At 34.5% G+C, this 17,811-nt stretch overlaps 1 long non-coding RNA gene across 1 annotated transcript; it reads right to left on the reverse strand.

Annotated features, from left to right (window-relative positions):
• Positions 1–6,140: 6,140 nt before the first annotated feature.
• On the reverse strand, positions 6,141–6,965 carry LOC128042365 (uncharacterized). The gene is made up of 2 exons (XR_008197663.1): positions 6,764–6,965; positions 6,141–6,424 (listed from the first exon to the last, which is right to left on the reverse strand). It is a non-coding gene; the product is annotated as an uncharacterized LOC128042365 (long non-coding RNA).
• Positions 6,966–17,811: the final 10,846 nt, after the last annotated feature.

Here is a 17,811-nt window from a genome sequence, read left to right on the forward strand (position 1 = left end):
AAACTAGCTTCACATTTCGCAGAATCAAATCACATACTTGGAATTGCTTGCTTTTACCTTAGAATTATAATATTGAGCAACCTTTTGGGCTCTAACGACAGTTTTAACTTTAGCGGTCCCCCACATTTCTTCAATAAGGTCTAAGTTAAGCTTTAAAGCCTCTTGGTTAGCGTCATCACCCAAACAGGCCGTTATGTGGGACTGAAGACCTATTTTGGCAAAAATTATCGCTTCTGCCTCATACGCCAGTGAGAATGGAGTTTCGCCTGTTGTTGTGTAGGGTGTGGTTCTGGGAACCCACAAAATTCCTAGAAGCTCTTCAAGCCAAGCGCCATTGACATCGTCTATCTTCTTTTTTTAAAGCTACTAAGATTTTTTTATTCATTACTTCGACTTGGCCATTCATTTGAGGTGTTTTTACCGGGCTTTGGCCAAGAGAAATTTGTAACACTACGCAAAAATCTTTAAATTTTCCTTGGAATTGAGTATCGTTGTCAATTATCAATAAATATGGAGTACTAGATCTACAGATGATTGACTTCCATGTAAAAGCTTCCATCTATTTTTCGGTTATGGTTGCCAAAGCTTCTGCTTCCATCCATTTTGTAAAGTAATCAATAACGATGACTACAAAATTATTTTACGCTGCCACCACCGAAAATGGTCTTAGTATGTCAATCCCCCATGTCACAATGGCAAAGGCCCGGACATCATTTGAAGAGGTTCGACTGGAGATTGTTGTATTGTTGTGAACTTCTAGCAAACATCTTTCTGCATGGTGGGCCAATAGTATCCTTGGCAAAGAATTTTCTAAGCTAACGATCTCCCTCCAAGGTAATGACCATATATTCCTTCGTGGATTTCCCTCATAACATATTCAGCTTCGCTAAGAATAAAGCACCTCAATAAGGGTTGGGAATAGCCTTACTTGTACAATACACCATCTAACATAATGTATATATAGGGAAAGGAATTCAGGAAACTTAACTTACATTAAGGGTCTGTTTGTTTGCAGTATTTCATTTTACGAAAAATATTTTCCCTCTTTTACAGTGTTTGTTTGACCAAAGGAATTGATTTTCCGGAAAATTAACTTCAAAACACGGGAAAATCTCCCTTTCTTTGCATAAAATGTCTTACAGATTTTTTTCTGTAAGACATTTTCTGGAAAACACAGCTTCAACCTCTCATTTCCTTCTCATTTCATTTCCTCCTCATTTCCTCTCCGTCCATCAACGTCAGCCTCTCCTCCTCATCGGTGTGCTTCTTCTTCTTGGGTTGTCAACAGGTTCTGTTCTCCTTTTCTCTGTCTATTATTTTTGTTGATCGTGATTTGTTCTTGGGTGTGCCTCTCCTCCTTTTCTCTGCTGTTTTTCCTCCTCTATGTTTTATATTGAAGGATCTTGTTAATTTGTTGCAAAGGTGTCAAGCAAAATGCTTCTGCATGAATAGATTTTGGTCTTAAGTTTGCTAGATCTTCTTCCCTAATATGTTTAATCGTGTCCCTAATTTTAAACAATCTAATTAGCTTGCTAAAAAATTACAGCCTTGTTCATCACCTCTTCTCGCGATTCATCGAAGGTAGATTTCTACTCACATTCTTGATTGGAAGCTTTAGGGTTTTCTGTTTTCTACTTTCTTGATCTATTTTTTTGTTTCTTTGATTGAGTTTTTATTTCAGTTATTTTCTAATTTCTGTTTTGATTGTTAGGGGTTTCTGCATATTTGTTAGTATTTTATTTTGTTCAATTGCTGAGGTTCGACGAATGAAATAGGATTGAACACAAGAGTAGGAACTTCATCTATCTGCTGTTGTTTAAAGTTGTGCATTTGTTTAAATTTGTGCATTTTTTCAATTGAAGTAATGAAAGTGACATTGAATTCAATTATTCTGGCTACAGGACTACAATGAGGAACCAGATTATGGTCGCTATGTTGCTATTGTAGCATCGGCATCTTTGAGGGAGATGATAAAGCCTAGTGCATTGGCTATCATATCACCAATAGTAGTTGGTTCGTAACTGCTCTTTGCTGATTAATATTTACTTTTGCAAATCATGGATTGGTTTGCTTATTTCTCGTTTTAAACGATCATTTTTTTCTCATATATTGTACATATATTGTACTAATTCCTGCAAATTGTATATTGAAATACATTGTTGTATGGCAAAACAGGTCTGTAGATGATGACAAGTGCTTTTAGAACATGAAGCACACATTTTGTCTATAGTGGAGATATATTTCACATTTTGGCTTTGTCTATAGTGGTAAACATGTAGCAGACATTTTCTTTTCTGTAGTGACAAATTTATGCTTAATGCTTACCTGCTGTGGCAATTTCAACTCCCCTGTTTTTACCTCAAGAGTTACCTTCATTCAGGGAGTGCTATGGTTGTTACGCCTATGAGTAATACAATATCTATCATAAGAAGTATTTTAAGTGCTAGAATGAATTCCACCTATTATTATATATACTAGATGGATGTTTCTGACATCTGAAATTGCTTATTGTAAATCAATGACTCTTTTAAGTTTAGAATTTGATGTATGAGGACTATCTTTTCGTATCTATGTTTCTTTTATTGTTTAAGTTTCAATATAGATCTTTCTCTCTGAGACAGAAACATACTCAAGGAGAGGTGTATGCACACATGCATGTAATTACATGTTATTCTTGTTTACCACACTGTGTCTGTTCTTTACTTCCATAACCATGCTAATATATGTCTGCAGAGCATGATAGCTAGGAAAATCTTGGACCTTCAGCTCAGGAGGATTGGGGTTTTGCAATGAAGAAACCATTAGCTCACATCCAAAGCTTGATAGAAGCTTTAGAATATGTGAATATTGCCATTTCAGTATTCTAATAATTTGCTTTCAGTTGATATATATAAATTTGTTCAATCGCTTTCAATTGATATTAAAATTCTTAATGTATTGGTACTCAATTATATTGCACATATCTATTCAAGATAGGTGGTGTACTACTAATTATGCATTTGAATAATATTATTAATTTCTAGTATTCATTGTGGTTTCAAGCTAATTTATAATTATTCAATCCTTGTTTTTATTTTTTAACACAATTACAAATAATTTATTTGATATTAGTTGTTTTCAATTTATGACGGTTAATATTATAGCTTAATAATTGAGTATTATTATAACAAATCATTGCAATATATGTAAAAACAATTTAAAATATAAAAATTTATTAATATATATTAATATATGTAAAACAACTTTTTCAAAAATATTTTTGAAATCGCCAAACAATGTAAAATATTTTACAGATTTATCAAACACGTAAAATATTTTCCAAGAAATCATTTTACGAAAAGTAAAATATTTTCTAGAAATTATTTTACGGAAAACATTTTCTTGGCAAACAAACGGACCCTAAATATAAAAGCATCAAAAATATTATTTTGAAGTTAAACTTTGAATTTAATTGTTTTAAATATTTATATAAATATATACTTAAGAGCTACACCATTAAAAGTTTTTAAAATATATTTTTGAAAAATTTTACCATTAAAAAAAAAAGAAAATGTGATAAATTTAGTGAGATAAGTTTTGATTAATCAATTTTCAAAAATTTATATTAGCATAAAAGAAATAAATATATAAATTTAAAGTTTGGGAATAGTAAAAGGGTTATAGATGTTCACATTCAAATTTTAATTTGCAGAATATTACGTTTTAATGATAATTCCGTGAACCCAAAATTTATAAATCAATTAACTTACTAATGAGAATATTGATGTGGCAGCAGAATAAAAACTACCCTAATTAGCATTCATGCCCCTTTTCCAGTTGAAATTCATTGTTAGCGTCAAGAATTAGAGACATAATGAATGTTTGAATGGGTTGACCACCGCTGCGCCGCCCTCTTTCCTTTTATCTTACGTGGTGGTTCCTCCGCTGATATGTTGTGAAGAGTGGCGGCGCTTCGGCTTTGTAGTTTTGTTTTGATTTTCTTTCCCTACTTCTGGGTCATGGCGGCGGCCTTGGTTGTAATTCTAATGTTTTGGCCCACTGGTTAAAAGCTAATTTAGGCCTACTGAAAAGTTTAGTAATAATTTTATTTATTTATTTTTCAAAATTTGGACTGAAACATATTAATAATAAGAAATATTCATTTGGAGAACATAATTTTTATCCCTAAATTTGGTAATGAAGTATACTTTAATATCTATTTTTTTTATTCACATTGGTATCTGAATTTGGAAACTAGATTCATTTTGAAAGCTAGGGGTGTAATCAAGCCGAGCCCAAATACTGCCACGCTCGAGCTCTCGAAATTCAAAGCTCAATACTTGACTCAAGCTTGATCCAACATCTATTTTTAAGTTTGAGCTTGACTCGAGATATAATGAAGTTACTTAAGTTCAAGTTTGATTAAGTTTGTTTACTAATTTTTGTACTCAAGCTCGAACTCGAACTCGAGCTCGAGCTCGGCTCAATATTTAGACTTAGAGTTAATTATATATATATATATATATATATATATATATATATCAGGGTGATATATATATATATATCAGGGTGATATATGCACGGATGGGGTGAAATTTATTAAATTTCAATCACCAAAGTTGTCAATTTTTAAGCTTGGGAAATCAATAAAATTGAGACAACTTTTTAGATGGGCTCCTAGCATTTTTGGATTGAGATGTCTTCATAGAGTTTGAAGATCTATCTCTTAGATTCGAAACGCATTTTAACTCACTCAATTTTGAGTTCTGAAGCTCATGTTATGACCGTTTTAGTGAATATTACGCGAGCAGAAATTTTGAATGGATTTTGACGGGAATTACGAATTTTGGGCTTTTAATTCGAGTTTAAATCATATTGAGTTTGGGTTTTAGGCTTAACTTTTATTATCTATGAGCCCAATATTGTATTTATCAACTCTTATTATTTTATTCCGAATTTTTTATAATTATTAAGTATTTTAACTTATTAGGAGTTTTAATGTTAACAAGAAAGTGTAGTTTAAAACTATTTGTTAAGATTAAATTAGAGATTTAGTATACTTAAGAGTTTTATTTAGATTTATTTGGCTAGCCTATAGGCCTTTTCATTGTACACAATTCATTCAATTCATTATTATTCAACTTCCCTTTTGAGTTTATAAATTCTCTTTGAGTTTTTTTTTTTTAAGAATTTCTCTTGAGTTTCTTTTAGAAGAGTTTTAATAATCTTTTCAGATTGTGGGGATCATCTTCAAACTTTTTATTGCCAAGTTTTCTCTCTTGGAGGTGAAATTAGAATTGTTTGAAAGGGGTTGTGGATTATTTATGTTTCCAAGGCTTCTTAGGACTTCTACACGCCACATTCTATTTTTTCTATTTATCTTATTTATTTGCTTCCTTATTATTCTAATCTTTCATTTATTATTTTATTTTAGTTATTTATTTTAATTGTTTTATCTGACTTGGATTTGATTTCATTTCAGGTTGTGTCAAAATCCAAGTTTCTTTCCAAACGTCTAAAGCCCTAAGTCAAATCCACAACTTTGACAAACTTTACGATCCACTTCTGCATTCATCCGTCTCATTCTTTATCACAGGGGTAATAACATAATTTAATAATATAAAAATATGAAAAGCTCGATAAGGCTCGCAAGCAATTTGAGTCAAGTATTACTAAGCTTGAATTCGACTCGATCGATAGCTCGAGCTAGAGCTAGGCTCAATAATTATAGAATCAAGTTCATTTTTTTTCAAGTCGAACTTGAGTAGCTTGTAAGCACCAATGTCTCATTTACACCCTTAGATGTGATCACTATTCCTAAAGCATGATTGGATTGGTCTGTCAGATTGATTGGACCAAGAATCGACTGATATATTGGTCCAAACAAAGGGGTTGAATTGGTTGAATTGAAAACTGCTCAAAAACGATAAAAATAAAAAAAAAAAACTAGCAAAAAAACCAATAGTTAAACAGGTTGAATCATTTTAATATATTTTTTATTTTTAAAATTTTTATGATTTTTAATTATTTATTTAGTTATTTTTGGTCTAGCAATTGAACTGATCAAATCGATTGAATCGGGAACCAACGCTCTAACCGGTTCAACCACTTGTTCGGTTATTAAAACACTGATTGTGACTCTCTAAAATTGTACCACGTCATCACTTCAAAGTTTATATAATTTTTTTTATTTCCAAGTTGTACAGCCCAATTTTATACCCCGGCCCAATAAGCCCAACAAACCCAACTACCCAATTCAGCCCAAACTAAAACCTAGTCCATTTACAAAAACAGGCCCAAACATTATGGCCCAAACCCAACAAAGACTAGGGTTTCAGAACCCTAGTCCCTCCTCCAACGCCGCATGCCAGGACCATGTGCGCCGCACGTCACGTCCGATCATCTGCCCTCCGCCACCTGCTTTGCCTGACACTGCCACAGTCACCTGCAAACACACAAGAAAAAGCAGAAGTAGACAACACAAAATAGGAGCAAAATATTGAATTTTTTTTCATTTATTTCGGTTATAAAGCCAAACATTGTAAAAGAAACTAGACCGGGGGGCGAACTTCATCACTGTAATTAAGGGGGCTTGATTTTATTTGTTTTTTTTTCTTTTCAAAAAACGAATGAGAAATAAAAAGCAATCAGATTTCTAAGGTTTTTTTTTCTTGTGTTTATTTGTTTACTTCTTTTTTAATAATCTTACGAAAATAAAAGCAAAAAAGGGTTAGATTTGCCTGTTTTAGATCAACGGCGAAAGAGAAAACCGGAAGGTTTTTACCCCTTTTCGGCCCAATTTGCTGATGTACCGGTGTTTCTAACTCCAGAACGAGACTCCTCACGAAAGGGCGTTTAAAAGGGGTGCTTTTGGGCTTCGCCGACCGCCGCATACGGCGGCGCCGGCAACCGAAAAGTGGTCGGTTTTTGGGGAGAGGAGAGAGAACTTTTGAGAGGTTTTGAGGTTTTTTTTTAAAAAATGGGCTGAAGTGAATTTTTTGAAAAAAAATTTGATTTTTATAGGCGAATGAAACGACGCCATTTTGGCTCAGCTCCAAAACGCCCAAAACGGCGTCGTTTTGAGATACCTGATCCGGCCGACTCGACCCGCTAGAAGGATCCGCCTGTTTTTACTTCGGTGGGATAATTTCGTGTTCAGTCCTTCCGATTTTTCAACGCGCTGCAATTTGGCCCTTTTTTCCTTCTTTTCCTTTATTTTAATTTAGCCGCATAATTTTATTTTTGTTTCATTTTAGTCCTGCTCAGAGTGATGTGTTTTGGAGGGCGGGTTATTTACTGTTTTGGTCCCCCCCTTTGGCGCGCGTCACAAATTAATCCTTTGCCTTATTTTATTTTTGATTTCTCCCCTGGATTTTGTTTTATTTTCAATATAGTCTCGTTATTATTATTATTTTATTATTATTATTATCAAACTAATTAGTTTTATCATTATTATATTTATTATTATCATTATTATTGTATTTATTATTATTACTTACCTTACTATTATTATTTTTATTTACCCATTTATACCATTTTTAGATTTTGTTATATATATATATATATACATACATACCTTTGATTTATATATATATATATATATATATATACATACTTATATAACTTTTATACTTTATAATTTATATACATATATACATTTTATAATATATATATATATATACATATGCACGTACATATTTTTATAACTCATTTATATATATACATACTTTTTATAATATATATATATATATATACACACCTATTTTAATCAAAACTCATACATACATACATACATACATTTTTACAATATATATATATTCTCATGCACGTACATATTTTTATAACTCATTTATATATATACATACTTTTTATAATATATATATATATATATACACATCTATTTTAATCAAATAAAGGCAATACTTGGTATTCGGGATCTTCGAGAGGATTGAGCCCTATTGGGTTCTAATTTCTTTCGTTGAATCTAAATAGTCGAGAATGCTCTTTAATAAAAAAAAACATGAATAAAAAGCTCATTATCGGGAATTCAATACGTTGTGTCCTAACGCATTGGATATGACATGTTGTTTTCTCGAGATGAGGATTTTTCTAAAAAAAATAAATAAATAATAAATGTAATATTCAATGTTTAAAATTTTGAGAAATTGTGCGCTAACGTATTGGGTTGCGATCTCTTCATTTGACTTAAATAATTGAATATTCTTTTAAATTTTATTACACGAGTTTTTCGGACAAGCTCATTTTCTAAGAAGTGAAATATCATGTCCTAACTCATTAGGTATGGCATTTTCTCTTTCCAAAATGAGAGAGTCTTAACAAGTAACTTGTTTTATATAAGTTTTTTAAAACAAATGATCGTATTTTAAGTCTCTTTAAAGTTTTCAATTTTTGACATTAAGACATTAACTAATCAACTAGGTACCAATTTTTGGGAATTACGAGGGTGCTAATCCTTCCTCGTACGTAACCAACTCCCGAACCCATTTTTCTGAATTTCGTGGACCAAAATCATTGGTTTAAGAAAATCAAATCGCTTATTAAAAACAACCATTTTACGAGGTGACCTGTTCACACCTCATCAAAAAAGGATTGGTGGTGACTCCCGTTTTCGTTTTCGTTTTCAAAACCCAAGTTGACCCCGTTTTACAAAAAAATAGTGTCAACAGCTTGGCGACTCCACTAAGGACTTTAAAAAGAGAGTCAAGCCACGAGTTGATTATTTTTTGTCTTTTGTCAAAAATTGAAAACTTGGTTTAAATATACGATCCTTTCCTCGCATTTTATCCGTCTTTATTACGATTTTCATCATTGTGATTTATGATTGCTGTGTTGGTTTAAATTTTGATATCTTTCTACACATGGCATTGCATGACTGTTGGTCGCACCCTTTTAAGTGGAAGTGAGAAACTAGTCCTTCGTGAGGTCTTTACCTTTGTGCAGGATAGTGGATCGCTTTCGGGATACATCCGTACCTATGTCTTCGTGAGATTTTTATCTCCATGCAGCCATAGGGAAATGTATTCCCCTGAACTGAACTCGGTCCATATGAGCCTATGATGGGTGAGGATCGAGGAATCTGCTAGTTCAGGTACTTTTACTTTAGAACCAAACCGCATATAGTGAGCCCTAAGAGCCCGCCCTAGGTAAAACCACACCAAACCTTAGTGATCACCCAAATAGGTGTTCTATTTATTCTTGTTTGCTTTTGCTTTGTACTAACCTGTTTCATTTTGTTTTGGTTATGATTGCATTACATTTTCATCATAGAAAAGAGGTGTTGATTCACGTTCAGTTACTAAATAGAAAGCTTGTCATGGAAAATGGGTTTCTTGATAAAGTGGGAGACAATACGGTCTTCTGAATATGGTCTGAAAAAACGTAACGAGGGAAGGGTAATAGCCTGATGAATGAGTATACGACTTTGCTTCGTTGCCCGAGGATTCAAGATGACAAAGATTATTTGAGAGCCACCGAACTTTCTTAAAGAGAAGCCAACGAGCATCACGAGGATGAGTGAGCAACGAGTCACGGCTTGGATCAAGCAAAAAGGAGATAAAAAAGATGCCCCTTTTGAAGAGTTCGTGAGATTTATCTTAACACTCGGATGAAGAAGAGGATCGAATGTCACTGCCTATGAGGGCAAAACCGTATATATATCTACTTTATGTAAAGAGATTTGTTTTCTAGTAAAGTTGTTCTAATAGAATTGAACCAAGAATCAACGTCTCTTTTTTGCATTCATCCGCATTACATTTCATTGCATCATATGCATTAAACTTCACAAAAAGACCCTAATTAAATGAGGTTGTTTCAGTTAATCTGGAAACCAACAAGAGTCAACCAACTGAACATCGCTACAGTACCCGTCGCTAAATAAAAGTAATGGATCAGAGGTTAGAAAGATTGGAACAATTGCAAAAGGAGATGCAAGATCAGATGCAGGAACGATTGGATAAAATCCAACATGACATGCTAGAATCTCAAAAAACTATGATGAGTCAATTGGTGCAGTTATTGGCTAGAGGGAATAATAAAGGAAAAAGCCCTGTAGTCGATTTAGGGGATGATAATGAAGACCCTGGCTATTCCCCAAGTTTTACCCCAATAAGCGTCCAAGCCCAACCTGACGCGCATCAACAAAGGGCTCCCAATGATATTAGGCCAGTACCTCGGCACCAATGAACTACCCGACAGGCTCAGGTTCCAATCCAAGGAACAATCCAACCAATCCTGCAGTTCTTGATTTAGACGAAATGGCAGAAATAGAAAAAGCAAGGTTAGAATTGTCAAAGCAACTTGAAGATCGGTATAGGTGGTTGGAAGAAAAACTCAAAGCAATGGAGAATGCTGATTACCATTGCGGGTTTGACGCCAATGATCTAAGTTTGGTCTCAAATCTAGTACTCCTGCCGAAATTCAAGGCTCCAGAATTCAAAAAATGTAACAGGACTAGTTGTCCTGAAGCTCACATCACGATGTTCTGTCGAAAAATAACAGGATACGTTGATAATGATCAACTGTTAATTCATTGCTTCCAGGATAATCTGATCGGGTCAGCTACCAAATGGTACAGCCAGTTGAGCAGTGCTAATATCTACTCATGGAAGGACTTGGCACAGGCTTTCATGAAGCAATATGGCCACGTGACAGACATGAAACCTGATAGAATTACACTACAGAACATGGAAAAGAAGTAAAGTGAGAGCTTCAGGCAATATGCCCAAAGGTGGAGAGAGGTAGCGACACAAGTCCAGCCACCTCTTCTGGAGAAATAAACCACGGTGCTTTTCATCAACACTCTAAAAGTGCCATTCATTAACCACATGTTAGGAAGTGCTACTATGAGCTTCTCAGATATGGTAATGTCTGGAGAGATGATTGAAAATGCTATAAGAAGTGGGAAGATAGATACGGGGGAAGTTGTCAAAAGATCAACCCCAAAGAACAAAGAAAACAAAGTGAGCAACTTGAGCTTGTATAATAAAGGGTATTCAGAATCGGTCACTGTAGGCCAGCCAAAGACGGTAGCTGCTAGCTATCAAGGCCCCTCAAAGTAAGAATTCAGCTCGAGGCAAGACACTGAAAGACTCCAGTTTACGCCTATCCCAATGACGTATAAAGAGTTGTATCAGAATCTATTCGATGCGCATGTAGTAGCTCCGTTCTACTCAGAACCCCTGCAACCTCCGTTCCCGAAATGGTATAATGCGAACGCCCAATGCGAATACCATGCGGGAACAACGGGACATTCGATTGAAAACTGCACTACATTTAAAAATCTAGTTGAAAAGTTCATCAAGATAGGCATCGTAAAATTTGGCGATCTATTTGGACCTAATATGACAGGAAATCCATTACCCAGTCATTCAGACCCAAAGGTAAATGCGATAGTTGAGAATGGAGGGAAGAATACCAAAACCAATATTGCAGAAGTAAAAACCCCACTGAAATGAGTTTTGAAACAAATGATAGACATGGGATTAATCATTTAGAATTTGGAGAAGAGACCAAAAGGGATGAGGAGCTACTATGAGTTCCACGTTGAAGAAGGTCATGAAATCCAGGAATGCATTGAATTCAAAGCTTTGGTGCAAAGCCTAATGGGTAATAAAGAGTTGGAATTCCTTGAAGAAACCAAAGGCCCGAGAGGAATGTTGTGGCATTCGAATGTTAACACCGTATCTGAAAAAGGAGCCGAGGAAGAGATTTATTAGGCATTTGCCCTTACATACTTGGAAGTATTTTGAGCAATGGGACTATGGAAGAGATCCCTGTACTTTTTAGACCTAATTCGGATTAATGTCCAAAACACACTTATTGCTCTAAGCCTAGGGGCAATAAGAATCTTTTTGTAAGATTGGCTTATGTCCAGCATCTTTATTTCAATAAAAATGCATCTTTTTTTCTCACTTCGAGCAAATATTCTTTTATTATTTTCATTTCATTCATAATCATACTATACAGATAAATATTCTTAGATTCTTTTATTCTATGGATTTACCTTCGTCCCTATAACAGGTCTCCAAATATCAATGATATGAGCGATACTGCTATCGACTTAGAACCTCTTTTTGAGCAAGATATGTGTCCAGAAGTACATCAGGATTTTGAAAATGACCAAGACTGTAGCTTATCTCCTGATTTGTTAAGGATGGTAGAATAAGATCCTACATTCCAAAGAATTAATATGGGTGCTTGTATGTCATTGGATCAACCTCGCCAAAAGTTCGGCGGCCATCGATGCATCTTTGTGGTTGTCGATTACTTCACTAAGTGGGTGGAAGCTGCTTCATATGCTAATGTCACAAAGTCGACAGTCAGCAAATCCTTGAAAAATCATATGTCAGTATGTAATGCCAAAAAGGATCATATTAGACCATGCATTGAATTTGAACAATGGCACGGCATCAAAAGTTTACGGTCTGTTCAAGATTAACACCATATCGCCCTAAAGTAAACAGTGCAGTGGAGGAAAAAAATAAAAAAAACTCTACTGGGGCAACATCTTTCTCTTTGGCTAATTGTAGTTTTTACCTATTGAAGTCGAAATTCTTTCTCTTCAAGTTTTTATGGATCTAATCCCGATTGAAGATGAATGTTCAAAATTATTTGTCATGGTCAAATGTGCCAAAAGTAAATGATGTGAGCTCAAAAAAAAAGTTCCCCCTAGAGGATTCCATGAGAGGGACCTGGTATTAAAGAAGATCCTTCCCATACAAAAAGAACTTCATAAGAAAGTGGATGCCAAATAAGAATGACCTTATGTGGAAGGCCTCATCTGGAAAAATGTTGATTTTAATCGGAAGGGATAACAAGGACATGCTGAATTCTATGAGTTCAGATTCAATCAAAAAATATTTCAAAAAAAAAGAAAGAAAAGAAAAGAAAAGAAGAACGAAAAAAGAAAAAGGAGAGGCCAAGGTGAAAACCCGTAAAAGGGCGCCTTGAGACCAAAAGGGTTTTGAATTGAAAACCCAGAAAAAGGGTAATTCAAATTTTGATCGAAGGTGGGGCATGTGGTAGTCTTACTATGCCTGAATTAGCAAGAAAGAGTGATGTTACATCTTGGGGCATCGACAAAGCATTCTGAATCATCAAAACAGACATCAAGTTCAAAAGGGTCCTCAATAAGCTCATGTAGAGAAGCTCATACTGCGATATCTGGGGAACCTGTTTTTATCTTATTCATTGTGAATCTTGGAAAAATTTTCTATCTTGATTAGTTTATTCATTTCAAGCTTTGCTCTCAACAAAATTTCATCTTATCCATTGTGATAATCTTTTTCATCTTATATTAGCAAAATTTGCTATCTTAATTAATTCATTTTGAGCTTTGTTCTCAATAAAATTTCATTTTGTCCATTGTGATAATCTTTTTCATGCATTTTTCATTGAAATAAAGATTAATGGGTTGTTAATATTCAAGCAAAAGGAGTTTTGCATATTACTCTGAGAGCTTTTAAATAATACAGGAACCTGAAACAGGACTATTGTTTAGAACACACCAAGTTTAAAGGTCGAAATGTCTAGGGAGGAAAAGTCTAAATTAAGACCATCCTTTCGAATTTTGTTGTCCAAACATAGATTGAACAAAACAACAAAATTTCATGTTCGTGAAAAAGCTTCAATGAACAAACAAGCAATGATCACTGAGTGATAAGAAGAGGATTCTCGGAAGAGAAAGTACTACAATTGTGCATAAACATTTGGTACGACACCCTGAGAATGGTGTAGGAGACCAAAGAGATTCAGATCATGTATCCCTGAATTGTAGTGGGAGAGGATTGAGAAAGAGCTAGACTTTATACTCTTAAATTACAATGGGAGGAAGATGGTTCAAATTTTATGTCCTAAAATTTCAGTGGATTGAACTTTAAAGATTACAGTGGGGACAGTCCGATTAAGTAAGAGATGAGTGTTACCAGCCGAACAAGATAGCGTTATGGCGTGTTGGTAATAGAGCCTTAATGAATAATGAGCTCACTAAGCATAAATAGGTCCATGAAATGGATTCTATAGGTCATGTTCCCCAGAGGACAGATCAGTAAAGCTACAATCCTATCTCCCTGAAGTTGCAGTGGAACGGATTAAAACCATAGATCTTATCTCTCTGAAGTTGCAGTAGAGCAGATCGCATCAAGTCTTATCTCCCTAAGAAATAGTGGAGCGGACAGAAAAAATCAATCCTATCTCCCTGAAGTTGCAGTGGAACGGATTAAAACCATAGATCTTATCTCTCTGAAGTTGCAGTAGAGCAGATCGCATCAAGTCTTATCTCCCTAAGAAATAGTGGAGCGGATAGAAGAAATCAATCCTATCTCCCTGAAGTTGTAGTGGAGCGGACTAAAACCACAGATCTTATCTCTCTGAAGTTGCAGTAAAGCAGATCGCATCAAGTCTTATCTCCCTAAGCAGTAGTGGAGCATACAAAAGAAATCAATCCTATCTCCCTGAAGTTGCAGTGGAGCGGACTAAAACCACAGATCTTATCTCTCTGAAGTTGCAGTAGAGTAGATCGCATCCAGTTTTATCTCCCTGAAGTTGCAGTGGAGCAGACTGAAGCTACTAATCCTATCTCCCTGAAGTTGCAGTGGAGCGGGTTAAAATGATGAATCCTATACCTTTGAAGTTGCAGAGGGTCGAATTAAATCTGAGGTCGCAGTGGAGCAGGTTGAGGCAACAAGTCTTATCTCTCTGACATTGCAGTGGAGCAGAATAAAACCACGAATCTTATCCCCCTAAAATTACAGCAAAGTGGATTGAAGCTACAAATCGTATCTCTCTGAAGTGCAATGGAATGGATCGAAGCAACAGGACATAGTGGGCTGAAGTTACTTGAAGAAGAGAAACACCAGAACAAATCAAGAATCGGCGAGACTGGAAAAAATTGGTCTTTCTTAGTCTTTGCTCTGTTATCGTTACACGAAAACAAGCAAAGAGGGGTAGCTGTACAGCCCAATTTTATGCCCGGGCCCAATAGGCCCAACAAACCCAACTACCCAATTCAACCCAAACTAAAACCTAGTCCATTTACAAAAATAGGCCCAAACATTATGGCCCAAACCCAACAAAGACTAGGGTTTTAGAACCCTAGTCCCTCCTCCAGCGCCGCATGCTAGGACCTTGTGCGCCGCACGTCACGTCCCATCATCTGGCCTCCGCCACCTGCTTCGCCTGACACTGCCACTGTCACCTGCAAACACACAAGAAAAAGCAGAAGCAGACAACACAAAATAGGAGCAAAATATTGAATTTTTTTTCTTTTATTTCGGTTATAAAGCCAAACATTGTAAAAGAAAACAGACGCGGAGGAGGGGGCGAACTTCATCACTGTAATTAGGGGGTTTGATTTTATTTATTTTTTTTCTTTTCAAAAAATGAATGAGAAATAAAAAGAAATCAGATTTGTAAGGTTTTTTTTTCCTTGTGTTTATTTGTTTACTTCTTTTTTAATAATCTTACGAAAATAAAAACAAAAAAGGGTTAGATTTACCTGTTTTAAATCAACGGCGAAAGAGAGAACCGGAAGGTTTTTACCCCTTTTCTGCCCGATTTGCTGATGTCCCGGTGTTTCTAACTCCAGAATGAAACTCCTTACGAAAGGGCGTTTAAAAGGGGTACTTTTGGGCTTTGCCGATCGTCGATATCTGGTGGTCTTGCAGCGTGACCACGACATGCCAACAGAGGGCTAACTACCGACTCGGCGGTTTTTGGGAGAGGAGAGAGAGGTTTTGAGAGGTTTTGAGGTTTTTTTTTAAAAAATGGGCTAAAGTGAATTTTTGAAAAAAATTTGACTTTTATAGGCGAATGAAACGTCGCCGTTTTGGCCCAGCTCCAAAACGCCCAAAACGATGTCGTTTTGAGATACCCGATCCGGCCGACCCGGCCCTCTAGCATGATCTGCGTGTTTCTGCTTCGGTGGGATAATTTCGTGTGCGGTCCTTCCGCTTTTGCAACGTGCTGCAATTTGGCCCTTTTTTCCTTCTTTTCCTTTATTTTAATTTAGCCGCATAATTTTATTTTTGTGTCATTTTAGTCCCACTCAGAGTGATGTGTTTTGGAGGGCGGGTTATTTACTGTTTTGGTCCCCCTCCTTTCGCGCGCGTCACAAATTGATCCTTTGCCTTATTTTATTTTTGGTTTCTCCCCTGGGATTTTGTTTTATTTTCAATTTAGTCCCGTTATTATTATTATTATTATTATTATTATTATTATTATTATTATCATTATTATTGTATTTATTATTATTACTTACCTTACTATTATTATTTTTATTTACCCATTTATACCCTTTTTAGATTTTGTTATATATATACATACTTATATATATATATACATACATACCTTTGATTTATATATATACATACTTATATAACTTTTATACTTTATAATTTATATACATATATACATACATACATTTTTATAATATATATACATATGCACGTACATATTTTTATAACTCATTTATATATTTACATACTTTTTATAGTATATATATATACACATCTATTTTAATCAAATAAAGGCAATACTTGGTATTTGGGATCTTCGAGAGGATTGAGCCCTAACGTATTGGGTTCCAATTTCTTTCGTTGAATCTAAATAGTCAAGAATGCTCTATAATAAAAAAAACATGAATAAAAAGCTCATTATCGGGAATTCAATACGTTGTGTCCTAATGCATTGGATATGACACGTTGTTTTCTCGAGATGAGGATTTTTCTAAAAAAATAAATAAATAATAAATGTAATATTCAATGTTTAAAATTTTGAGAAATTGTGCCCTAACGTATTGGGTTGCGATTTCTTCATTTGACTTAAATAATTGAATATCCTTTTAAATTTTATTACACGAGTGTTTTGGACAAGCTCATTTTCGAGGAAGTGAAATATCATGTCCTAACTCATTAGGTATGACATTTTCTCTTTCCAAAATGAGAGGGTCTTAACAAATAACTTGTTTTATATAAGTTTTTTAAAATAAAGGATCGTATTTTAAATCTCTTTAAAGTTTTCAATTTTTGACATTAAGACATTAACTAATCAATTAGGTACCAATTTTTGGGCGTTACGAGGGTGCTAATCCTTCCTCGTACGTAACCGACTCCCGAACCCGTTTTTCTAAATTTTGTGGACCAAAATCATTGGTTTAATAAAATCAAATCGCTTATTAAAAACAACCATTTTACGAGGTGACCCGATCACACCTCATCAAAAAAGGACTGGTGGCGACTCCCGTTTTCGTTTTCAAAACCCAAGTCGACCCCGTTTTACAAAAAAAAAATGGTGTCAACACAAGTAATAAAGTGGCACGATCTCAAAGCGCGATGTCATCAAATTTTTATATTTTTTAAATTCAAGTACCAAAATAGATAATAAAAAAGTATAAATATAAAATGGATCTAATTATTAAGTTTATGGTCCAAAAATTATACTATCTATTCCTTTTAACTACGAGGATGGTGATAAGATTTATGAGGAAACAAGAAAAAGAATACTATAAAAACATTAATGCAAAACTAATTACATAAATCTAAAGATTATGCGTCGATCTTGTGTCTGAGTATGAATGAGATATTGATGTTTTAAGATATTTTAGTTGGATTTTAAGATTCTTTTGAATTTAATTGATAACAATTAAATTAAGCTTGAGTTGTTGGTTGAGTCAGATTTGAAAATTGTAATATTCATTTTAAAGGACTTGTGAGTAATTTTAACTTTTTATTTTAATATATTTTATAGGCTAAAGTATAAGAATAGTCACTCAATTATTTAATTTATTCTATTTGGTCATTCAACTATTAATTTTTT

Source organism: Gossypium raimondii, chromosome 7 (genome assembly GCF_025698545.1).
Source record: "Gossypium raimondii isolate GPD5lz chromosome 7, ASM2569854v1, whole genome shotgun sequence".
Lineage (NCBI taxonomy): Eukaryota > Viridiplantae > Streptophyta > Magnoliopsida > Malvales > Malvaceae > Gossypium > Gossypium raimondii.